Source organism: Cherax quadricarinatus, unplaced genomic scaffold, assembly GCF_038502225.1.
Source record: "Cherax quadricarinatus isolate ZL_2023a unplaced genomic scaffold, ASM3850222v1 Contig23, whole genome shotgun sequence".
Taxonomy (NCBI): domain Eukaryota; kingdom Metazoa; phylum Arthropoda; class Malacostraca; order Decapoda; family Parastacidae; genus Cherax; species Cherax quadricarinatus.
Genome location: NW_027195049.1, coordinates 154,471 through 162,500, shown reverse-complemented (window position 1 = coordinate 162,500; position 8,030 = coordinate 154,471). Strand labels below are relative to the sequence as shown.

Sequence of the window (8,030 nt, the reverse complement as noted above, 5' to 3'; positions counted from 1 at the left end):
CCTTCCGTCATGTCGTTCACAAATACTAGAAACAGCACTGGTCCTAGGACTGACCCCTGTGGAACCCTGCTCGTCACAGGTGCCCTCTGACACCCCGCCACGTACCGTGACCCGTTGGTGTCTTCCGGACAGGTATTCCGTGATCCACTGCGGTACCTTCCCTGTTATACCTACCTGGTTCTCCAGCTTTTGTGCTAATCTCTTGTGTGGAATTGTGTCAAATGCCTTCCTGCAGTCTAAGAAAATGCAATCTACCTACCCCTCTCTCTCTCCCCCTTGTCTTACTGGTGTCACCTTGTCATAGAACTCCAGTAGGTTTGCGACACAGGATCTTCCGTCCCTGAAACCGTGCTGGCTGTCGTGTGTGTACTCAATTTTGTTTGCAGGGGTCGATACTCAGTTCCTGGCCCCGCCTCTTCACTGAGCGCTACTAGGTCCTCTCTCTCTCCCTGCTCCACGAGCTTTATCATACCTCATCTTCAAGCTATGTATGGTTCCTGCCTCTACTTCACTTGATAGGCTATTCCACTTCCTGACTACTTTATGACTTTAGAAATACTTCCTAACATCCCTTTGACTCATCTGAGTCTTCAACTTCCAATTGTGACCCCTTGTTGCTGTGTCCCATCTCTGAAACATCCGGTCTCTGTCCACCTTGTCTATTCCACGCAGTATTTTGTATGTCGTTATGTCTCCCTTACCCTCCTGTCCTCCAGTGTCGACATGCCGATTTCCCTTAACCTTTCCTCGTAGGACATTCCCCTTAGCTCTGGAACTAACCTTGTCGCAAACCTTTGCACTTTCTCTAATTAAGTGCTTGATCAAGTATGGGTTCCAAACAGGTGCTGCATACTCCAGTATGGGCCTGGCGTACACAGTGTACAGTGTCTTGAACGATTCCTTATTAAGGTATTGGAACGCTGTTCTCAGGTTTGCCAGGCGCCCATATGCTGCAGCAGTTATCTGGTTGATGTGTGCTTCTGGAGACATGCTCGGTGTTATACTCACGCCAAGGTCTTTCTCACTGAGTGAGGTTTCCAGTGTTTGGCCACCTAGCCTATACTCTGTCTGCGGTCTTTGTGTGTGTGTGTACTCACCTAACTGTGGTTGCAGGAGTCGAGACTCAGCTCCTGGCCCCGCCTCTTCACTGATCGCTACTAGGTCCTCTCTCTGCTTTGTCATACGTCGTCTTAAAGCTATGTATGGTTCCTGCCTCCACTATGTCACTTGCTAGGCTATTCCACTTCCTGGAGACCCTATGACTGAAGAAATACTTCCTAACATCCTTTTGACTTGTATGAGTCTTCAGCTTCCAATTGTGACCCCTTGTTTCTGTATCCCCTATCTATAACATCCTGTCTCTGTTCACCTTATCTATTCCACGCAGTATCTTGTATGTCGTTATCAAGTCTCCCCTGTGTGTGTGTGTGTGTGTGTGTGTGTGTGTGTGTGTGTGGCTTACAGTTAACTGGAAGTAAACTAACAGTTAACTGGTAGTACACTAATTTACAGTTGTTAACTGGTAGTAAACTAACTTACAGCTGTTAACTGGTAGTACACTAACTTACAGCTGTTAACTGGTAGTACACTAACTTACAGCTGTTAACTGGTAGTAAACTAACTTACAGCTGTTAACTGGTAGTAAACTAACTTACAGCCGTTAACTGGTAGTAAACTAACTTACAGCTGTTAACTGGTAGTAAACTAACTTACAGCTGTTAACTGGTAGTAAACTAACTTACAGCTGTTAACTGGTAGTAAACTAACTTACAGCTGTTAACTGGTAGTAAACTAACTTACAGCTGTTAACTGGTAGTAAACTAACTTACAGCTGTTAACTGGTAGTAAACTAACTTACAGCTGTTAACTGGTAGTAAACTAACTTACAGCTGTTAACTGGTAGTAAACTAACTTACAGCTGGTAACTGGTAGTAAACTAATACAGTGGTATGAGTGGTGTATAAGTCGAAGTGGTATGAGTCGTGGTATAAATCACAGTGGTATGAGTGGTGGTATTAGTGGTGATATGTCACAGTGGTATTAGTTGTGGTATGTCAGTGGTATTAGTGGTGGTATGTCACAGTGGTATTAGTGGTGGTATGTCACAGTGGTATTAGTGGTGATATGTCACAGTGGCATTAGTAGTGGTATGTCACAGTGGTATTAGTGGTGGTATGTCACAGTGGTATTAGTGGTGGTATGTCACAGTGGTATTAGTGGTGGTATGTCACAGTGGTATTAGTGGTGGTATGTCACAGTGGTATTAGTGGTGGTATGTCACAGTGGTATTAGTGGTGGTATGTCACAGTGGTATTAGTGGTGGTATGTCACAGTGGTATTAGTGGTGGTATGTCAGTGGTATTAGTGGTGGTATGTCACAGTGGTATTAGTGGTGGTATGTCACAGTGGTATTAGTGGTGTTATGTCACAGTGGTATTAGTGTTATGTCACAGTGGTATTAGTGTTATGTCACAGTGGTATTAGTGGTGGTATGTCACAGTGGTATTAGTTGTGGTATGTCACAGTGGTATTAGTTGTGGTATGTCACAGTGGTATTAGTTGTGGTATGTCACAGTAGTATTAGTTGTGGTATGCCACAGTGGTATTAGTGGTGGTATGTCACAGTGGTATTGTGGTATGTCACAGTGGTATTGTGGTATGTCACAGTGGTATTAGTGGTGGTATGTCACAGCGGTATTAGTTGTGGTATGTCACAGCGGTATTAGTGGTGGTGTCACAGTGGTATTAGTGGTGGTATGTCACAGTGGTATTAGTGGTGGTATGTCACAGTGGTATTAGTGGTGGTATGTCACAGTGGTATTAGTTGTGGTATGTCACAGTGGTATTAGTGGTGGTATGTCACAGTGGTATTAGTGGTGGTATGTCACAGTGGTATTAGTGGTGGTATGTCACAGTGGTATTAGTGGTGGTATGTCACAGTGGTATTAGTGGTGGTATGTCACAGTGGTATTAGTGGTGGTATGTCACAGTGGTATTGGTGGTGGTATGTCACAGTGGTATTAGTGGTGGTATGTCACAGTGGTATTAGTTGTGGTATGTCACAGTGGTATTAGTGGTGGTATGTCACAGTGGTATTAGTGGTGGTATGTCACAGTGGTACTGGTGGTATGTCACAGTGGTATTGTGGTATGTCACAGTGGTATTAGTGGTGGTATGTCACAGTGGTATTAGTTGTGGTATGTCACAGTGGTATTAGTTGTGGTATGTCACAGTGGTATTAGTTGTGGTATGTCACAATGGTATTAGTGGTGGTATGTCACAGTGGTATTAGTGGTGGTATGTCACAGTGGTATTAGTGGTGGTATGTCACAGTGGTATTAGTGGTGGTATGTCACAGTGGTATTAGTGGTGGTATGTCACAGTGGTATTAGTGGTGGTATGTCACAGTGGTATTAGTTGTGGTATTAGTGGTGGTATGTCACAGTGGTATTAGTTGTGGTATGTCACAGTGGTATTAGTGGTGGTATGTCACAGTGGTATTAGTGGTGGTATGTCACAGTGGTATTAGTGGTGGTATGTCACAGTGGTATTAGTGGTGGTATGTCACAGTGGTATTAGTGGTGGTATGTCACAGTGGTATTAGTTGTGGTATGTCACAGTGGTATTAGTGGTGGTATGTCACAGTGGTATTAGTGGTGGTATGTCACAGTGGTATTAGTTGTGGTATGTCACAGTGGTATTAGTGGTGGTATAAGTCACTGTGGTATTTGGGGTTATAAGTCACAGTGGTATCAGTCCTATGTCACTTACAGTGGTATGAGTGCTGGTATGTCACTTACAGTGGTATTAGCGGGTGTAAGTGCTGGTATGAGTGGTGTTAGTGGTACTAGCAGGTACAACACAGGTCCAGGTACAGCAGGAAGGTACAAGAGTAACTTACACTAGTATAAGTGCTGGTACAAGCCACTTACAGTGGTATTAGCGGGTATAAGTGCTGGTATGAGTGATGGTGTTACAGTGGTACTAGCAGGTACAACACAGGTCCAGCAGGAAGGTACAAGAGTAACTTACACTAGTATAAGTGCTGGTACAAGTCACTTAGAGCGGTATTAGCGGGTATAAGTGCTGGTATGAGTGATGGTGTTACAGTGGTACTAGCAGGTACAACACAGGTGCAGGTACAGCAGGAAGGTACAAGAGTAACTTACACTAGTATAAGTGCTCGTACAAGTCACTTAGAGCGGTATTAGCGGGTATAAGTGCTGGTATGAGTGATGGTGTTACAGTGGTACTAGCAGGTACAACACAGGTCCAGGTACAGCAGGAAGGTACAAGAGTAACTTACACTAGTATAAGTGCTGGTACAAGTCACTTAGAGCGGTATTAGCGGGTATAAGTGCTGGTATGAGTGATGGTGTTACAGTGGTACTAGCAGGTACAACACAGGTCCAGGTACAGCAGGAAGGTACAAGAGTAACTTACACTAGTATAAGTGCTGGTACAAGTCACTTACAGTGGTATTAGCGGGTATAAGTGCTGGTATGAGTGATGGTGTGAGCTGCTCCACTTGCCCAGCGCTCAACAAGTGTACATCTCACCCCTACGTTTCATCACTAATTCACCGCCTTACGGCCCTCCCTGCGGCCATTTCGGGGCGGTGGGCGGGATGGGCGGGGTGGGCGTGAAGGTGTGCGGTGGGTGAGAGTGCCGCATGCGGCCTGCCAGTGCCAGGAGAGGAGAAAAAGTCAGTCAGTGTAGCAGCAACATCCACCCGCCGCCGCCGCTACCACAAAACAACACTGGTGATCAACAAGGTTCCAACACTCTCCCACCTGGCGCTTCAACTCCCCCCTGAAATACCCACTTTTAGCACGATTTCGACCCGGTTATCCGCTTGTATCGCTCGGGTAAGAGTGCGGGTACGATAGGGATGCTAAATCGGCGAGGGAGATGGCGAGGATGTGGCCGTGGCGAGGTGCGAGTAAGTTTTAAAAGACTGTGAGTCTACACCTCACTTTTTACTCCACGTTTCATGACCATGACCTCACAGCCGCGCGGCGTTGCCACATCTAACCCCAACCCCCATTATATTCCCACATTTCTCCCATTTAACCCCCATAAAAAAACATTTCGACTGCCACATTACACGTTATCCTCACATACGAATGAGCGACACTCGAAAAATGGTAAATAGGTAAAAAGTATGTGTATGCAAATGTGAGATGTGGCATGACAAGGACGTTAGAAGCTACAACAGGTGCATTAAGACAGGTTAAGTAGTTATCAGCACCACGACACACCCCATTTTTAACCAAAATAAACCATTTTAACCTCATTTCGCCCATCCAAAACCCACCCCGCCCATGCCTGCCACCCCGACCCACAACCTCAGCGCAAAAAAGCACCGAAGACAGGGCTAAAAGCCAAAATAAACGGATATATAACGTCCTGGATATGGCGACATGGACTCTTCGCCAAAAAAGGTTTCGCCCTAGAGCTTTGGTCCGAGTGGCTCATCCTGGCTGGTCCCCGACCATTTCTGTCTTTGCTGACTCGCCTTTACACCCTTAAACATATTCCATGTGTTTACTGACGCCCACCAAGGCCGCTTAATGCGGGTAAAACGCGGGTTTTTTTTTTCCAACCCCATCAATAAGGAAGGGAATACACGTCCAGCTGGAAGCTCTTCTGCTGGGGACGATATTTAGTGTTCCCTGGAGCTTTATTGAGCTTCCTTTCTGCCTTGAGCCTTGTTTTAGAGCTTTATTAAGCTTCCTTTCTGTCTTCAACCTTGTTTAAAAGCTTTATTAAGCTTCCTTTCTGTCTTCAACCTTGTTTAAAAGCTTTATTAAGCTTCCTTTCTGTCTTCAACCTTGTTTAAAAGCTTTATTAAGCTTCCTTTCTGTCTTCAACCTTGTTTAAGAGCTTTATTAAGCTTCCTTTCTGTCTTAAGCTTTGGTTTAGAGCTCTGTAAGCTCTATGGTTTTAACACTTCCCTGGGTGTTAGTCACCTTACACCTGCTGTCAGTGTTCACCTAGCAGTAAGTAGGTACCTGGGCGTTAGTCTACTAACACCTGCTGTCACTGTTCACCTAGCAGTAAGTAGGTACCTGGGCGTTAGTCTACTAACACCTGCTGTCACTGTTCACCTAGCAGTAAGTAGGTACCTGGGCGTTAGTCTACTAACACCTGCTGTCACTGTTCACCTAGCAGTAAGTAGGTACCTGGGTGTTAGTCTACTAACACCTGCTGTCGGTGTTCACCTAGCAGTAAGTAGGTACCTGGGTGTTAGTCTACTAACACCTGCTGTCACTGTTCACCTAGCAGTAAGTAGGAACTGCTGCTATTGTTGTTACTGTTGCTGCTGTTGTTACTGTTGCTGCTGTTGTTACTGTTGTTGCTGTTACTGTTGCTGCTATTGTTGCTGTTGTTACTGTTGCTGCTATTGTTGCTGTTGTTACTGTTGCTGCTGTTCCTGTTACTGCCGTTGCTGCTGCTGCTAAGGGTAAGGATAATCTTGGATAGGTCACGATAATCTTGGATTGGTTAGGATAATCTAGGATATGTCAGGATAATCTAGGATAGGTCAGGATAATCTAGGTCAGGATAATCTAGGATAGGTCAGGATAATCTAGGTCAGGATAATCTTGGATAGGTTAGGATAATCTAGGATAGGCCAGGATAATCTAGGATAGGTCAGGATAATCTTGGATAGGTCAGGATAATCTTGAATTGGTTAGGATAATCTAGGATAGGTCAGGATAATCTAGGATAGGTTAGAATAATCTTGGATATGTTAGGATAATCTTGGATAGGTCAGGATAATCTTGGATAGTTCAGGATAATCTTATATAGGTTAGGATAAACTAAGGTAGGTTAGGATAATCTAGGATAGTTTAGGATAATCTGTAAGACAATCTAGGATAGGGTAAAATAGGAAGACAGGATAATCTAGGATAATCTTGGATAATCTAGGATAACTCTGGATATGGTAATTCATACAATAAGTTATCTAATGGCAAACAGAATTAACGGCAGCAAGTCTGATCAATGAGTCAACAGGGGCGTACAACAGGCAACAGGTGAAAACGCTGTTACCCGGGTAACAGTACTGTTGTTTCATGGGTAACAGTACTGTTGTTTGTTCCATGCATAACAGTACTGTTGTTTGTTCAATGGGTAACAGTACTGTTGTTTCTGACCCCGGGTAACGGTACTGTTGTTTCTGACCCGGGTAACGATACTGTTTCTGACTTCGGGTAACAGTACTGTTGTTTCTGACCCCGGGAAACGGTACTGTTGTTTCTGACCCGGGTAACGGTAGTTTCTGACCTCGGGTAACAGAACTGTTGTTTCTGACCCCGGGTAACGGTACTGTTGTTTCTGACCCGGGTAACGGTACTGTTGTTTCTGACCCCGCATAACAGTACTGTTGTTTCTGACACCGGATAACGGTACTGTTTCTGACCCGGGTAACGGTACTGTTGTTTCTGACCCCGGATAACGGTACTGTTTCTGACCCGGGTAACGGTACTGTTGTTTCTGACCCCGGGTAACGGTACTGTTGTTTCTGACCCGGGAAACGGTACTGTTGAATCTTCTCGCTTCAATGGGTCTAAGTTGAACCCAGCCGTTTATGTGGGTTACTGTTACAACAGATAGGATGCTGAACAGCCACCTAACACCCAGGTACCTACTTACTGCTAGGTGAGCAGTGACAGCAGGTGTCAGTAGACTAACACCCAGGTACCTACTTACTGCTAGGTGAACAGTGAGAGCAGGTATTAGTAGACCAACACCCAGGTACCTACTTACTGCTAGGTGAACAGTGAGAGCAGGTATTAGTAGACCAACACTCAGGTACCTACTTACTGCTAGGTGAACAGTGAGAGCAGGTATTAGTAGACCAACACCCAGGTACCTACTTACTGCTAGGTGAACAGTGAGAGTAGGTATTAGTAGACCAACACCCAGGTACCTACTTACTGCTAGGTGAACAGTGAGAGCAGGTATTAGTAGACCAACACCCAGGTACCTACTTACTGCTAGGTGAACAGTGAGAGCAGGTG

General features: G+C 45.1%; 1 protein-coding gene across 4 annotated transcripts in view; it reads right to left on the bottom strand.

Moving 5' to 3' along the window:
- LOC128704544 (HMG box-containing protein 1) overlaps positions 1-4,929 on the bottom strand; it is a 33,304-nt gene extending 28,375 nt beyond the window's left edge. The window contains exon 1 of one of the 4 annotated variants that reach the window (XM_053799664.2): positions 4,475-4,929. The gene's annotated coding sequence lies outside the window, so the exon portion shown is untranslated. Of the gene's footprint in view, positions 1-3,800; positions 3,811-3,932; positions 4,093-4,474 lie in introns of those variants that run through there. The other 3 variants (XM_053799665.2, XM_053799666.2, XM_070079812.1) reach the window with 3 other exon arrangements.
- Positions 4,930-8,030: the final 3,101 nt, after the last annotated feature.